The following is an 18907-nucleotide window of genomic DNA, read 5'->3' as shown; positions in this document are numbered from 1 at the left end:
ATTCAATGAATATTTAATAATATCACTTAAGAATAACGAAGACAAATTACACTGTGCGACAAAATTTAGGTTTTTGTGGGTGTCTTTGACGAGAGTGCGAAAACTTGTTAGAGGGTCAATTAGGGATCTCAAATCTGAAATCCGTTTGTCCGGGTCACGTCTGGATTTTTGAAAAAATGCATTTTTAGTTTTTTGCTGTTTTCTAAAATTCAAAAATTTATATCTCCGGTTCTAATTATCCGGTGGTAGTCACATAAAGCTAAAATGACGCGTAATTTCATCCTCTATAACTCTTGTGAACATATCAAGAACCTACGATGAAAATAAAGTGTATTTTTTAAAGATTTTTTGAAAAAGTGCACCCAAAATTATGCATTTTTCTGTGTTTTTTCTATCTTCTAATAATTCTCCCATTTAGAGAGAACATTTTATATGCCAACTACTATGCCTAAAAGTGAGTAAATTTAATATTCTTTCATGTCTTTTTAGTTTGAATTTTCGATCTTAATTCGTTTATTCGCAATAATTTATTGAAAATAAAATGCATTAAAATCTCTTATTATATATAATTATTTGGTATCTTTGTCTAACCTACTGAAGAGCATTCTCTTTTGCACTCTCACTGATACATTCCATATAAAAAGAGCCGAAATGAAAGAAAGAGACTTATATAGAAATAGAGAGAGAAGAATAGTTGTTATCAGTGCCAAACAACTATTCTTCTCTCTCTATTTCTATATAAGTCTCTTTCTTTCATTTCAGCTCTTTTTATATGGAATGTATCAGTGAGAGTGCGAAAGAGAATGCTCTTCAGTAGGTTAGACAAAGATACCAAATAATTATATATAATAAGAGATTTTAATGCATTTTATTTTCAATAAATTATTGCGAATAAACGAATTAAGATAGAAAATTCAAACTAAAAAGATATGAAAGAATATTAAATTTACTCACTTTTAGGCATAGTAGTTGGCATATAAAATGTTCTCTCTAAATGGGAGAATTATTAGAAGATAGAAAAAACACAGAAAAATGCATAATTTTGGGTGCACTTTTTCAAAAAATCTTTAAAAAATACACTTTATTTTCATCGTAGATTCTTGATATGTTCACAAGAGTTATAGAGGATGAAATTACGCGTCATTTTAGCTTTATATGACTACCACCGGATAAATATGACCGGAGATATAAATTTTTGAATTTTAGAAAACATCAAAAAACTAAAAATGCATATTTAAAAAAATCCAGACGTGACCCGGACAAACGAATTTCAGATTTGAGATCCCTAAATGACCCTCTAACAAATTTTTGCACTCTCGTCAAAGACACCCACAACGTGTCGCACAGTGTTATTAGTACTTCACCACAGCTAAATAAGACTGAAGTAAATACGAATGTATGTTATATTCCTCTTGAGGAACTGCTCATAATGAAGTATAAAAAAAGCAAGTTTAATTCAAATCATATGCAAAATTTAACGAATTCAGTGTTAAAATCTTCTAAAAAGAATAAATATTTAGATAGAATACATTATTCATTTAATATTGGATGAAAAGTTCATAATTTTATTCAATTAATTTGTAGTGTCCAATTTTACCCTCAAAGTGTCCAAAATTACAAGCAGTTCCCCTACTGCCAATTTTATTATAGTACGACAAAAAGTTTTCAAATGTAAAAATCAACAATTATTTTGAACTAAATTGAAAACTAACAATCTACTAATGATATTGAGAAAATGTTATCATTGTATTATTTATTTTTTTAATTAAAAACCTGTTTTGCAAATCGAGCATATTTTAATTAAATATACATAAATATATAAATGCTATATAGCTCTGTCTTACTTGATACTTTTGCAAATAAATGAATGAAGAATTCTCATCGTCTTTAATAATTATGTATAGTATTTGATGTAAAATAAATATTTTGAAAACATCAAGGAACTTCAAAAGATAAATGAATTGAAGGGAATAAACTTTCTGATTAACATTTATACCATTTGAAAAGTGATATATATATTATTTATATAAATGTATTATCTGTAGTAAGAAGAAGAGAAAAAAAACTTCAAATGTTGAAGGAATGAAGTCAGACGAAAATTTATATGAATTTAATGGAAAAATTATCTTCGTGGTTATTCTTTATTTGTTCAAGAATATTTTCTTGGTGTGCTCTCTCAAAGTGTCTCGCGCAAAGAGATGATTAATAAAATCGCTCTCGGAATGATGTGAGGAAATTGTGTGTGTTTGATTGAGGGGGTGGGTGATGTTTCTCTTACTTTAAATTAAATTCATGGAACAAGATTGGCACATCCTTTTGCCAAGCAACTCAACTCACAAATACGAATGCCAGATTGCTGTGTAATTTTGACACGAGAAAATATTTCTTCAGCATTGTCATCATCATTACGATCCAGGGTTGACTTTTATTGGACGCAATTTTACATTAAGGCACTTGACAGATCTTTCAATAGGATAATTTCTTTCAATTTATAAATCTCACATAATTTAAATTTTCAAATCCGCCATCACTTGTAAATTAAAAAAAGAGAAGAAATGAGTTTTTTTTTCTAAATTAAATCTTTCAAATTCGAAATTCAAATTCTAGTAAGCCAATGTTTCGTGCTAAAACGAATTTTTACTTTGTCGCACAATTAGCCTTGAACTGTCAAATACCCTTCAAAATGTAAGTGCTGAAGGTGAAAGTTAAGTATACAAACGTATTTCCCAATTAAATATTTATAAATATCTTGCGTGTTTCATCGATATTATTTTTCTTTTTTTTTTAGTTATATATCCACATCAGCAGACGAGGAATTTTGCAAACTGATTTTAAATTGGCATTTTATCCGTCTATTTGCCCTCATTTATTGACTTAAATTATTAAATCAGATAAATAAAATTTATCATTTGCAATCGGAAGGGGTTTACAAATATCTAAAAGGAAAAAAATATCAATTTCCTTTGTAAAATGCCCAACGTATAATAACTTTTGTTTAGCAAACATATTTTTTAAATTGCTTTACAAAAGTTATTGTGCGTTGGGTAATAAATTATACGAAAATAAAAATTTTTAGTATTTATTTATTATACATTTATTTGTCTTTCGAAAATTAAATGTATATAGAATAAAAGCAAATGAAATCAAGAAAACTTGTCAAATGACAAAGGTCCCCGAAAACCTCAAGTTAGTATCTCTAACCGTTTGGCCTCTAATTCTCGCAACGCTTGCACAAACGTACAAACACAACAGCAACTTCATCTTCAGGAAATCGTGACAAATGCACCTCTGGAATATCTAAGGTGGAAATTTTAACTATTATATATTGCTCTCTCTATGGACTACAACCAATAATAATATTTTCCTCCTACAAGACTTGCAAAGACAGCCACGACACGACACTTTACAAACTTTTTTTTAATTATTGTAAGTTCTTCTCCACTGTATCTTTGTTTTTTAAATAACAATAATCGTACTGTTTTTGTTTTACCAAATACATTTTTAAATTAAAAAATCCTTTTGTGATTCGAAAGCACCACCAAATGATTCATCCACAGACAAAAAACAGAGCAGACACAATGGTAAAGAAAAATAGCCATGAAATTTTGCATAATTGATAAATATTGCGCCAAAAATAAATTTTACATCATCTATGACTTCTCTCTTTTTTTTCATCTTCGAGCGTGTCTTCTTGGAACTTTGACCACAATTTGTGTTTAGAAAACCGTTTAATAGTCCTACAATAGTATAGTGTCTGGAAAATCACAGTATATATGACACATTTTCGGATCGTGTCTTTCAAGTGGAACACACATAATCATCCACGTGAACAACATACTACCAAAGGCACCAAAAAGTTGTGACGAAGAGGAAATACAAGCACAAGAAACTGAATTGTACACACAAGAACCATCAAGGTATAGTGCAATCAACGTGTTATTTGCAAAAAGTAGAACACCTTCCCTCCACAGTGCAATTCTTCGGGAAATGTTTTTGTTGAAGTTGTTTAAATTCACCTGGCATCCTTCTCACAGTCTCCTCTCCCATTTAACAACATCTTTCGTTCAACAAATTCTCAATGACTCTGTTTTGGTTTTTTTTTTTATTTTATGGAGCAATTCAGATATAAATAAAAAACAAAATCTTACAAAAAAGAGACGCAAACAAACCCAGATGCAGCTTAGACGAACAAGGATTTTTTTTGAGTACTCACAATTCACTTTTTTAATTTAACATTTCGGACATCAATTTAGAGTTAGTAAAACATACGAAAATAAATAAAAGAGCATAAATTAATTTAAATGGTAAAGCACTCGCTCTACATGATACTACAATAACTGTCTCGTGTTTTTGTTAAACGTCTCTGAATTACGAGAAATCTAACAAAAACAAATTCTAGTATGGGTTCGAGAAAGAATACGTAAAATAGAAATTATTAAGAAAAGGGAAGAGGTTCTTTTTTTGAAAATATTTTTGTACAAAAGATATAACTTTTGACTAGCTGTTTGTCAAAAATTTATGCATTGATTAAGATTGATTCCAGAACAATTTAGGGGAAACTTGGGGAGTAGTAAACATAAGATAGAGGAAGGGGCACCACCCCGAACAAGGGGTGCGATTTTTTACAACTGCGATTTTTTAAAAAGATATTAAACTTCAGGGAACGTGACCTGTATGATTTCAAAGATAATATAGGGATGCTTAACCACTGAAGAAAAAATCGTCATAGTCCAAGTAGTTTAAAAATAAAAATAAGTGTTCGGTGCTACCCCATGTTCGGTGGTGCCCCACGTTTCCCTAAATTGTAAACACTGATTTTAATGTCTACACTCCTTGGACTTATGTCGACTGTTTCCTCATTGGACAACGCTCTCTAGAGTATCTGTGTGAATTCATACAAGTTTCATTCTCGAAAGTCTAATTTCTAATAAAAATCGCAACGTTTGCTACTGCCCCTTGTTTACTACTTCCCCAGTTTCCTCTAGGTTCACTGCACACAGTTTATTTTAGGATTCTTCAAGGTTTTCAAACGACAAATTCCAAAAATAATCATACGATGTTAAAAGAATAGCAAAAATATGAAGTGCGAAATTTTAATTCAATCTCTCCAGTTTGCCTTTTCAGCCTTTTCTCGTTATGATGAAGAAAAAAAAGGTCTAGAAACGCGAACACTTATGAAAGGCCTCAAGTTTACATATATCTGCGTGCTAAAACCGTATTCATAGTCCGACTTTCAGTGTGTCCGACTTTTAGTGTCTCCGACTTTCATCGCTATTCGAATCTTATAAAAATTACGTCGAGTTTGTAAAGAAATCAAATTTATCTTTGGCCTCTACACACTAGGAGCAATTTCTTTAATAAAAAAATGCTTTTTTAAAGAAAGTTTCCCCTATCATTGTAGGCAGAAACGTCAGAATTTTTTTAAAAAAGGCATTTTTGGACAAAAATTGCTTCTAGTGTACAGACACCATTACAGAGGAAAATGGTCATAGCACATGGTTTTAGAACTGTAAATTCCCTATGAGAATGTGCTACTTAAAAATTTCTCAATTTTGTTAGAAGTTTCTGCCCCGTCTCCCCCTATCTATAAAATATAGCTTTCAAAAATGTCTAGTTTACCTCTATAATATTTCATGCCATTTTTATTTATTTATTCACTTTCCGCATATTCAAGTCAATTGCAATAGCCGTCCAGTCCATGTTCAGAGAATTATTCTAAAAAGGCAACATAAAGTTCACTTTCAAAATACAAAAGTGGAAGAAGTACTTGGAAAGTCTTGAAAGGTGCATTTTAAAGAAGTAAAGAAAAAAAAAGAACCTAAGACACATAACACGAGACGATATGAAGCAGGTGCTTTTCCGTCAACTTATCCCTGTTAGCTTATTCAGCCAAACTCACTTTAACGTAATATTCCCCGACTTGAAAAGTGCCATCTCACTGCTAAATTGAATTTCAATAGAATGGATAAAAAGCTCATGCATCGTGACCAGAAAAATGCTTTAGACACATTGTGAAAAATAGTCGAAGTGATAAACTGTTGCTCTCACGGGATATTAGTTAAACAAATATGTCAATATCACCGCACAAGATAAAAATAAAGTATCTCTTCTAAAACTTTTTTTTTCTTCTGTTGCTGCCTGCAAGAAAGCAGATAACTGAAATAAAATATGACTTTTGTGTACGTTTAATTTAAAAAATGTAATAATCTTAATAGGGATGCAAGATTTCTATTTTTAATGCCAGAAAAATACTTAGTGACCAAAAACGAATTCGAACCCAAGACACGTGCATCGTAGAGCAAGAACTCTACCCTTTAACCCATTGAATGCGCTCATGTAAACACAGAAAATTGCATTAAATTCTTCCTCCTTGGAGGATTACTTTATAAGAATATCTTGAACATTGTAATCCGGGTAGTTGAAATTTAAAAGGATTTTATGCAAATAAGTATAATGGAGTATACTTAGGATTCATGGTGTTTATAGCACTTCTGTATGGGAAAGTTTGACAATGAATTTTAATGCATCCATTGAGACTAGGTTGATTGTATTCGGAGCATACGTAAACGATACTGGCAGTATGTTTATATAATTTAGAATGTGTACATATCGTTTTATAATTTAGTTTTATGAAAACGTACATGTACATACAATGTAAATATGTAACACACAATTTTTATTAAGAAAAAAATACTACAGCTTCCTCTTACAATCCACATATTTTTTACAACCACACACAACCCAAGACTAAATTAAAACGCTATACACTTCTTTTCCTAAAATTACCCACAAAGCCAATCATAAAGACCTAAAATTATAAACTTGTTGTACGGACATCGATCCAAAACTAATAATGGCGTGAAGACGAGTTTCTTTAACAAAAATTAAAACAAAAAAAAAGTCTGATAACCCTATAATTTAATGCAATTTTAGTTATTGCATACGCTTCTGCTGGGAGAAAAAGTTCCAGAAGACTGCGACAAATTAAATCAAAAGTATCCACATGAAAAGAAAAAAAGGTAATAAATTCTGTGGTCAGCAACTGCAGGAGCAGGTGGTGGATCTCTCTCATATGCAAATTTCCTCCAGATTCCTTTTTTTTTTCTTTGTTTTTTTTTTGTGTGAGACAACAAGGAAAAAGCTTATGCACATTCATGAATTTGGACAAAATTGCAATTTCCAATATTATGCATTTCCTACAGAATATGCAATTTCTAGATTCACAAATTTCCAGCATATTTAATTGAATATTAAATCCTTTGAAAATGAACTAAAAGCATAGTCCACATAATAGATAGAGAACTACATAGAACTAACATAGAACTAAACATATGTCCACATGGCCAATTTCAATGGTAATAAGAGGTTGATTTGTGGCCTAATTTAGTTAAATATCATGATGCATTGTTGTATCTTCCCAATGAGATAAACTTGTGCATCAAAGACAACAGATATCATCTTAATCTATTTTGCTGCAGAGAATTTCTCCCTTTTGCACGATATCACACATCAAATTCAACGACATCATCACAATATTAAATATAATTGGTTTTTCCTTGAAATTTCAACATTAGCCAAAGATCTCATTCACTTAAAACGCCTCTCATCTCGCACATCATCTCAATTTCACTGTGTAACAGAATGGTATGCATCAGTTGTTCGCGTAAAAAGAAATCAATAAAAAAAATGTATTTTACTTTCAGAAAATTAATTTTAAAAATATTTGAACAAGACTTTAGATATTTCAAATATATATATATATATTTTTCTATTTAAAAGAAACAGGGACTGTTACACAATGTTGTAAACTTATTTTTATTTCTTTAATTTGTAGAATGATTGTGTTTGATTTCTCAAGTAAGTTCTGTCCTAAAATAACTTCAGACCATATCCATTCAAAAGTTACGACTACCCAATCTTGAAGCTACACTATCAATTTTGAAACAGAGCCTTAAAATCCTTCTTCGTATAAATAAGCCACGCCCTATCTATTCAATTTTTTTTACTTGTTCTGGAGGCGTGGTCTATTTTTGAGTGGGTAAATCATTCTAAATTACTAACCTCGAATTAACTTTAAAAAGAAGTCTATCAGGCCCCTTTTCTAATTTTTTAAATACCGAAAATATTCCTGATGAACTGACAATTCTCGATCTATTGTATAACTGTCCAGAGTTCGAATCGATTCGAACTCGGGACACTTATAAAATAGATTGAGAATTCTCCCATTTGACTCATTGACTATCCGATTTGAAATATTGCAATAATACAATAATCTACACCAAGAATACATATTTTTAGCAAATTGCCTAGCACACTCTTGTCTAAAAAATAGGCCACGCCCCTTAGATTAAAACAAAAATAGAATTCATACCATTGCTTTGACTGAAGATTATTATTGTAAAATCCTATTATTCCCACACCATTTTGACAAGCCTATAGCAAATTGCAATACCAATCTTCTTTTTTTTTTGTTTTGGATGTAAGCTATCGATAAATTATGAAAAAGGCGTGGTTTAAAAATACAGTTAAAAAGCTTCTTCAGGAAGTCAAATTAGAGAATTACCCCAAAATGGTTTTGGTTAAATGATTGAAAGTTCCAAGGCACGTGGTATGATCCCATTTGTAGAGTATGTATATACAAACATCAAAATCTAATTCAATTTCAACCACATAAATTACCATGTCAAAATAGCATAAACGCAGAATCCTCTTAATCCCTCTTCCTTGGTACGATTATAATTAAAATCAACCTTGTGCTGTGATACCCTCACATAGAAAAACAGGCAGGTGATTCACGAATACTACATAGATTTATGCACAAGTATAAGTAGGTCCCCCTCTTCCACTTAAAGTGCTTTATGTTTTTTTTTTCTTTTTTTAATGTGAATATTTCCAGGTGAAAAACACGTTTTAAATCTCACATTTGCGGTGATTTCCACCATTGAATCATTGCAAAATCGACAGATTGAGTGAATGAGATGGCCAATGGAGGAAAAATCAATTCGATGGGAGAAACGATACAAGTGTGAGTGAGAACAAAAAGATTGGTTAGAAATGCAATAAATATGCCACATGCAATTTTAAAATTCAATTGCACAATTACATTCGGACTCCCTTTTTTTTCCAAAGCTTTGCTGCACACATTTATTCCAATTCAACTCATTTGAACACCATCATGTAATTTTTTTTTCTCTCTTCCACCCATCAACTCCATCCTCTGCAGATCAAACACTTTGGAATAATGGGAAAAAAATCTCCATAACCCCCACGCAGTCCCAAGCCAATTGCATTGATTACCAAGCACACCATAAGACACTTTGCAGTACAACTAAAATCAAGAAAGTGAGAGAAACCTGAGGAATATTGTATTTTCCAACTCAAGATACACAAGATAACATAAAATGTACACAAGAAAAAGCTTCAACACACTCCACTCTTAACTTAATAAAATTCTCTTGAGTCTATTAAGAAAAAAAATAAATAAATAAAGTCATCATACATTCTACATCTCAGAAAAAAAAGAATCATCTCATGTGATTCGCGAAAATTTTTCGCACATTCAAAAGACCTGACAATGAAAATTTTCATGGATTTTAAGCGTTGATATTAAGGTTCTTATCAGAGTTGAAAAGATACTGGTATTTAAAGCAGTGTCATGGTATCATACAAAAATAAAAGAGGGATCATTAGGTATTAATCTCGACAACCAACAGATTTCATCCTCGTCGTGGATTGATTTATAATCAAGAGAGTTGAAATTTGCTTTCGTCACAGCAATTGTTGTTATCAGTGCATGTCAAAATATATATAATGTGAATAAATACAAGATTATCGCGCGTTGAGTTTGAGAAACAACCACATGAAAATGAGAGCTTTACACAATTTCGACAACCTCAACACCAAAGTAATAAATAACAAAAACAGCTTTAAATTTAAGTTGTATGGTAATGATTCAATTACATTTCATTTAAACTATTCCTAATCTCACTGAATTATTGTTATTTTGTCTCGTTTACAGAAAATTTACCTTAAGGACGATAAGGCGTCTGTTAAGCTAAATTAGATGAATAAGAGTCGAAGGTATCGAAGGTGTCGAAGGTGTATATAGGTAAAGGTAGATTAATGTGAAAACGTCATATTACATTAAATGAATATCAATATTTTGATGAATTTGCTAGTAAATGTTCCCTACCGAAACATTTGTTTACAATTAGGAAGATTCTAAAATCTTAACCGGCTGATTTATATTACTGTGAGAGTTTTAACAATTGATCATTAAAAAATTGATACCCTGTGCAGCTTTTGTACACTATTGGGAAAATAAGTTAAACATTATAGACATAGCTTGAATATTTAATAAAAAAGATAGGTCATTTATGGGTACCTAACCGATTCACTACCGAGTATGTCCGATATAGTCGGGTTGGAAATCTCAAGACCATTCCAAAAAAATCTAAATATAACCAAATTTGTTGAAAAATAGACCTTCTAAAGTAGTAAAAACTTTTTCCTTCAAAAATTCAATATGGCGCTTTTTTATGTCATAGGTACGTATGGACGAAAGGTTCACCTCGACCTCCTCCAAAATCATAGAAGCCGATACCGAACTAAACCAAGAAATAACATGGTTTAGAAGGGGATGGAGGGGAATGTGAGTAAAAGAAAAAAAACACCTGTAGATAGTGTTTTTTATTGGGGGTCACCGAAGACCAGAAGTAGATATCTTTTACCGTTTAAGCTTTAGAACCGTAATAAATTGAAAAAAAGTCAATTATGTAACTGCTTTCTTTTTGAGTTCAAGCAGTAAAAAAATGTTTTTTTAGTTTAAGGGCAGAATCACATTGACAATAAAATGCTCGCCGTAGCCTCAACGTATTTCGTTAATTTACGCATTTTCATTGCAATTCTTAAGCAAATTTTGCATTACCGCATTACCTTATCTCATACTCAGTGGCACTAGGTGAAAATAATCCAAGAAAATTGAAAAAAAAAATAAAACTAAAATTCGATAAACGATGAGCAAAAAAACTGTACGATTAATATCTCTTACAGTTTTGTTTGCTTACCGTTTATCGTATTTTCGTTTTATTTCTTCAATTTTCTTATATTATTTTCACCTAGTGCCACCGAGTATGTGATAAGGTAACACGCTAATTGAGAATTTGCGTTGGAATTGCAACGAAAATGCGTAAATTAACGAAGTACGGTGAGCATTTTACTGTCTGTGATTCTGCCCTAAAAAGTCCTACAAAATGAACAATTTTCCGACATAGTTCAAGTTCGTCACTTGGACAAAAGGGGCACACTGGTCAAAAAACGTATTAATAAACAAATAAATTAACTTATCATGGGTCCAGAGAAACCGGTAACAGCGGTAAGATCGAGTTTTTATAAAATGTTATAGGGGACACTCTGGTCTGCGTACCCATATTATCATCTTGCTGTCAGTTCATCCAAATCCTTGATATTTTGGTTTAAACACAAAAATTTGCAAGTATTTCAAAAAGTTGATTCAAACTTCTGACTGAATATATTCTTTAAGTGAAAACAGTAGCATTTTACAGTTCAAAAGTTGGCTCTTTGAAATAAAATGACTGAGAATTTGCCTAAATTATTGTTTAAAAAATATAATAGAATACGACATTATCAGACGTGGCAACCTCTTCTACGGTTCAACCATGTTAAATGGGAAAATATTTGCAAATGTTAAATGTCAAAATTTTGTCAAAAAGATGTTTTATACAAAAAATACTTCTAACAGAGGCCTTAATGAAGATGTTAAAATCCAAGATATTTTTCGAAATTTAAACATAAATTAAATAAATAGACGATTTGTGATTTTTCATAAAAAAAAACAATGACAATGAAGTTAAAAATTTTCCTTTGACAGATCTTAACATCTCCGAGAGAGACATCACTTGCGTGTTCACTTTTCCCTGATAATAATTGAACTGTATCTGAGTCAGACATCGCTGCATTCTCTTCGAGAAAATGAGGGTCAATACAGGAAAAATTAAAAATTCAGTGCACATAGTTTATAAATTACAGACAAAATTAGTCATTTGAACCTTAAAAGAAAAGTAAATTCAATTGAATAGAGTCAAAGTTCCATGAATTGCGAGAAAATTAATGAGAGACTGACGAAAATGAGATGACTCGTTGTTGATTGGAAAATTCCAAGGAAATAATAATGATTTTCAGTGGAAGTAAGATGAGAAAAACATGTGAATAATTCGCAAATATATGTTTGGTTACAAGAATATAACGAACACATTTTATCAAGGTGATTTTCCCTCCCCACTTATTTATAATAACGCAGATGACAACAATCGATACTCTTTTATGTAAGAATACATACAAATGCTGCAAAGAACTACTATTTTTCTATTATTTATGAATCTCACAGTATTTTCAAAATCAGTATTTTCTTTATCTTTTTTTTCGATTTTCACATCAAAACAACGCTACTATCTCTTGGTCCCAATGAAAATATTTGTGATTTTCTGTAAACAAGTTTCAGATAGTAACATCAATAAATGAAGAATTTTCAACATTTCTGTCCTCAGCAAATCCAACACTATCATTCAAAAGTTTGACACCATTTTCGAAAAAAAAACAAAAATTATGCCTATATTTACATTTTCGTCGTATAACGAAGAAGCTCCTCCTTTAGACGACTTGGAAGATTGTGAAAGAGCAAGCAGATAAAAAAGAATTCCACCTAGTATGACTAGTTTTTTATCTTTCTCTCTTCTTTGCACGATTTTCTTCACTTCATCAACTTCTCAAGACACTGCTGACTTTCTTGCCTTTGCGTTTGTGGTTTCAGTCGAATTTTTCGTCTCAAATCACCTTGTGTAGGTTAGACACACCGATAATTTATACATTTGCACTTCGTTTTTTTATTTTTATTTTTTTTTCCTTTAAAACATTCCCTGGGAAGTCTGGGCGTCAACCTGACGTTATGTCTGATGTTTGAAAAATTCTTCAGAGACACAATTTATTTTTTTCCTAATATCACAGAATACTGTTTGAAGAATCAGAATCAAGGTTTTGTGCACTTTAACAATTTTCTTCTTTTTTTTCTTTTCTTTAAACACGTGAATACAGCACCCACAAACACAGCTGAGATATTTTGAGGAAAAATATTATTTGTTATATTTTTCTTCGTTGAACTAAAAATAAATTGTTCTTTCTCGCCTCTTTATTCATAAGGAACAAAAAAACCGATAGGCAAGGAAAACAAGAAAAATTTTTCACATTTTAGTTCCACTACAATAAGACTTCCTCACGCAATAAATCCTTCGCACAATCCTGTTTGTATCTTCTGATTTCTTCCCACACAAGACAAAAACTCTGTTGAATGCTGGATATATCCTTTTGAATTCACATTTAATTAAACAATTTTTTTTACTTCTTTTTTCGTTTAAAATCTCATCACACTTCAGTCACGATTCACGAACGCACCAATGAGTCATGCTAAACGGAAGATACAACTGCAGGTTATGATGAATTTACTCCTAGTTACCACAATATGACTGAAATCTAACCGAAATCTAACCACAAGTTCTTCACACCTCCTCGCGTTATCACGAGATGGGCAAAACGAATGATAATAAAGAGTTAAAATCGAATATTCAGACAATGCTATTCGCGTCCCCACCGCGCCCGAACGCTCTGAGTGGGCCCCACGGAATAAAACACACTTCACAAACTCAACGTAAACTCGTATTTGAGATACGACGGTTAATACCCACACCTCCTCAACACTAATATAAAAAATTCACGCGCGCGATAATACTTATACCCTCTCCATGTCAGTTTTCTTTCATTACACATTCTCTTTAGTTGTGTGAACTTCCATTATTTAATCGAAAGAGAACCTATACACAAAACATACACTGAGAAATATGACGTTTGTCAATAAGCTCCAGTCAGATCACATATTGTCTGAGATGGGTTTTATTTGAACTTTTTTTTTCTACATGAAAGAGTTCATGGTGTCGTGTTGTGTATTTCCTCTCTTTATTAATTCAATACAGCCATGAGGACTTTGATGTCACGGCACGATCCACAAAATACAAATACATCTATTCACTGAGAAAATGAAAATAACGCACAAGCAAGCTTCAAGTAATTTACAGTACAGTACCAAATTTAAGACACATTGTAATCTAGTAGAATAACAAACAATTGATAAAATGTCATATTCAATTTTTGCTAATTGGGTATAAGGGAAATCTTTCAGGGTTCGCACGCACTTTGTCAGTGTGATCAGATTCATTAACAGAATACTAGAAAAGTATGAAGTGTTCGAAGCCAGAGTGTGTGCGAAGCCTAAAAGCCTTTCCCTAATACGAAAGTAAAAAGTAGAACTTTTTTTGGAAAATATCATCTTTAACATAAGTTATATTCTAGAAAACTAAGTTTAACTCAGGGGCCTCTCGACGTTTCATTTTTTCATACGTTTTTGCATAGAGGCACTGAAGACTACTGACAAGTTTTTTCCTAATGAGAATTGACTTATCAGTCTGATATATTTCGAAATCGTGCATTAAAAGCTATCAAAAAATACATATTTCATAATGTTCGCCAAAATTTTACAAGAACTACAAGCAAATTTGTTAAAGTCGCGGTGCAATAGCTGCAAAATTTTTACAAGGAAAAGTGAAAAATAGCTTCAGTTTTTATTAGGTTTGATGGACCCCCGGTTTAAATAGCTTTAAAATGGGATTCTGCTTACAAACATGGTGAGAAGTGTTTGAAAAGTTCTAGTTTGTGACTGAGATCTAAAAGTATAGACTTCTACTGGTTTTAGACTGAAAGTTTATGTCAGGTCCCAAAGGTCTAGCAGTTCTAAATAATAAGTAATTTAAGTGGTTTTCCAAGATCTGGTGGATCTAGTAGGATGGTAAGAATTCTAAAAAGTCAAGCCACATTGATAAACCTTAGGCCAGAAACCCGTAATACTCCGTCAATCGGTAATCAGACCTAGAGACTAAACGGTTAGAGAGAGGGACTTTGAACCTTATGCCCTAGATACACTTACGACTTAAGCCAAGAGACAGCATAACGTAAATGTAATAAAATTACTTATTTGACTATATTATTAACAGTTTTCGAATAAGACGTTTCTCGGCTGAAGGCAAAAAACGGATTTAGTGCGAAACTGATGGAAATGTTATCTGATCATTATTTTGATCATTTTGATTATAATTACGTTAAGCTGTCTGTCGGTTTAAGTCGTAAGATTGTCTAGGGCATTAGGGAGACGCCTTATTAGCCAACCTATGCACCAGTAACATGAATTTTATTTTACTCCAACCTAACACATTCAACCAGTCTTTTTTAGAATTTCTCAAAAATGTATTGCGAGAATTATTTCATTTTTGATCTGTCTAATAAAATCATTCCCAATAACGCATTTTCAAAGTTAAAGATTAAAAAATGTACAGAAAGCGTATTTCTCAACCGATTTAAGCAAATTTAGTGTCGTTGTCAAGGTCTTGCAATCTCTGAATAGTCTGAACCGCTCAAATCCATTATGAACTGATAAAGAATTTTTACAATCTGATATAACTAAGCTATTATATTACTTCTAAGCTATTTTCAGTAAGTTTTAAAGTGTTTTCAGAATCGATTTAATCGATTATAAACCGGTTATCATTATAAAAAACTTTCTCATCAGAGAAGAAAAAACTTTGCTAAATTCTCAGATTCTTTCCTCATATGAGATCCCTAAAGATAAACAATGCGAAACTACGTGTGACATGTAACGAATTAAAGTATATGGTAAAGCAGGGATGCTTTATATAAAAAAAGGGTTCCCACTTCATCCTTCTGTCTCATAAACTTATGTCCCTAACCCTCTTCACAGTACTGTGCACAAAAGCACACACATTCCGATCGTCTTGGAGACCCCAACGACACACTTTGGCAGAACTTAAAGTCAAACACATTCGCACTGGAATGTTGAATTTTCTGACAAACACTCAGATACTCAACTTAACACTATTTGAATGCCTTAAAGAATTGATTTTTGTTTATAAGTATACTCCAGTCATACTTTCTGGCCAAAGACAATCGTGTGCGTGTGACAGAATTAGTTAAAGAGAGAGAGATAGAGAGAAACAAACTCAATTGAATTGACTTTTAGCCACTACACCGTTTTTAGCAGTGTATTATGAATCTTTCATGCGGATTTGGCGATGCTTACGTCACACCGAGAATAGTCCCATTTGAATGCCATGGAAAAAAGTTGCTGGTTTAATACAAATAAATTGATTTTTTATTGGTTTTATCTCGACTGAGCATTAGCTCATTCCAGTGTGTGCTTCAAAAATAGTTTATTTCATGTTTGTAAGTGTACACAAAGCCATATAATTTGCAATGATTAATAGTGTAATATTCTATTCACGTCAAGTCATACTTCAAAGCGTCAGCAATTGAAGCACCTACAAATTCAGCATAATCGTGCTGGATTATTTTCAAATTGAAATTCTCAATCCTAAATTTGAAAATCGAAATTCTCAATTTGAAGTAATATCAATGACTAAAATCACAAACATGAACATTTAGAGTGTATTTGTAAAACTCTTATGCCTGTGTTTTTTTTTACGATTGCATTGTGCTTTTTTATTCAACCACCCCTTTCTCAACAAGAAACCAAGGTACTACCTCAGCACAACCCACCTCAATAAAAAATGGTATAAAGTCAAAAGCGCATTCTGTGCTACAATTGAAAATACTTCTTTTCAATAATACCAAGACGAATCCATTGTGATTTGTGATATTGCTTTCTGTGCAATAAAAAAAATGTAACGTAGTCTATACATTCACGTTTCTTTGGAAACTGATACTGAACCATTTATCAGAAAGGAGATGGAGTTAAGATTAATCAATTAGATTTTATCGATTTGATTGCAGGCAATAAAATTGAGAGCAACATAAATTCTCAGGACATACGACAAATACAGATTGGGCGGATTTAACTGCAATTAACTTCAGGTAGCTTTAATAGCCTATTCACACTAAAGAAATTTATGCCAATATTGAAAGCAAATTGTATACTACTGGACAAAATTTGCATACTACTGTAGTCGCAGGGCGTCCTGATTTTGCATAATGACAGTTCAAGTTTGGTGAGAGAGAATGGACATTCCAAAAAGACTCGGAATCTATGGAAACAGCCCTTCTTCGTGAATTGACTCCTATTCCTGAAGCTCACGTTACGCTTGTAATGCTTTCATCGGCAAATTCGGGGCCGTAACCCGTGCTCCATTACGTCGAAAATTTGAAGTAGACTCAAATATTTTTTTAAAAAAATCTGACATTTTTCTCGTTCACACGGTTCACATCAATAAAATTAATTCTTAAATTTAAAAAATACAGCATTTCAGAAAGATTCAATTCATTCCTCCCATTCTGTACCTCAAAATTAACAATAATTTTCCAAATAATAAAAGAAAATTAACGAACCAATTCCAGAATTCGCATAGACATTGTTATTTGACTTGCTTACAAATGATTCAAGTAATTCAAACAAATCAGCTAATTATTATTTTCATTTCGCACGGAACTTCTTTTTCAACTAGAATAACTGTTATGCCCAGCGTACAATAACTTTTGTTTGTAAACATGTTTTCGGAGCTTCCTGTGAGAGAGAGTGAGATCTCGATCTAGTCGTCTCGCTCACTCTCATAGGTAGTTTCGAAAACATGTTTACAAAACAAAAGTTATTGTGCGTTGGACATTACACTTACGGCCTACACAATGCATTACGAAGTATCAAATATTATAATTACTATTTATTTATTTCATGTACCCGGCAGTTTTTGCCATTTTCATGACCATTCACTCTCATAGGAAATTTTGAAAATATGTTTGCAAACAGAAGTCATTGTACATTGTGCATTATGTGCAACGCACAATAAATTTTGTTTTGTAAATATGTTTTTGACATTTCACTGAGAGTAAATGAAACAGAGATCTAGTCATCTCGCTCTCTCTCATAGGAAATTTTGAAAACATGTTTACAAAACAAAAGTGATTGTGCGCTGGTCATTAAGCCCAGCGCACCATAAGTTTTGTTTATAAACATATTTTCAAAATTTTCCATTAGAATGAGAGAGATGACTAGACCTAGATCTCACTCATTCTCATTGAAATGTTGAAAACATGTTTATTAAACAAAAGTTATTGTGCGTTGTGCATTATGACCAGCGCACGATAACTTGTTTGTAAACATTTTCCCAAAATTTCTGTGAAAGCGAGCGAGATGACTAGATCTAGATCTCACTCACTCTCATTGAAATGTCAAAAACATGTTTACAAAAGAAAGGTTGTTGTATAATGCCCAACTCACAATAACTTTTGTTTTGTAAACAATTTTTTGACATTTCAGTAATGGCCAGCACACAATAACTTTTGTTTGTAAATATGTTTCCATAATTTCCTATGAGAGTGAGCGAGATGACTAGATCTCGATCTCACTCACTTTCATTGAAATGTCGAAAACATGTTTACAAAACAAAGCTTATTGTGCGCTGGGTATTAACCTCATGAGACGAGGTGAGAAATATCAAACCATCTCTTTGCAAACAAAGAGAAAATTCGCATCTTTTGAAGGTTCACTATGTGCGAATCATGTCTACATTGCCCTATTCTGTGTATACCATAAAATTTCAAACTTTCCTAGAAGAATAACATACTTGTTAATTTCTCTAATTCCCAAAGTAAATGCCATGGTAGTCATACTCGTAGTACTCGTAACATGCCAAAATAAAACGAGCATTTATTAAAAGCACTTGACACTGTTCGTCACACAAAAAGGAGACATGGAACTATCAAACAAATCTCACGATGGAAAATTTCTGTATTGCTTGTAATCGCAATAGTGGTAAAATTT

At 32.1% G+C, this 18907-nt stretch overlaps 1 protein-coding gene across 1 annotated transcript in view; it reads right to left on the bottom strand.

Annotated features, from left to right (window-relative positions):
* LOC129800948 (MAP/microtubule affinity-regulating kinase 3-like) overlaps window positions 1-17730 on the bottom strand; it is a 151571-nt gene extending 133841 nt beyond the window's left edge. Inside the window, exon 1 of the mRNA XM_055845693.1 lies at window positions 12639-17730. The gene's annotated coding sequence lies outside the window, so the exon portion shown is untranslated. The remainder of the gene's footprint in view (window positions 1-12638) is intronic.
* Between the last annotated feature and the right edge of the window lie 1177 nt (window positions 17731-18907).

The sequence above is a fragment of the Phlebotomus papatasi genome, chromosome 2 (genome assembly GCF_024763615.1).
Source record: "Phlebotomus papatasi isolate M1 chromosome 2, Ppap_2.1, whole genome shotgun sequence".
NCBI lineage: Eukaryota > Metazoa > Arthropoda > Insecta > Diptera > Psychodidae > Phlebotomus > Phlebotomus papatasi.
Note: the sequence above shows the minus strand (reverse complement) of the source record. Positions and strands in the feature narration are given on the sequence as shown.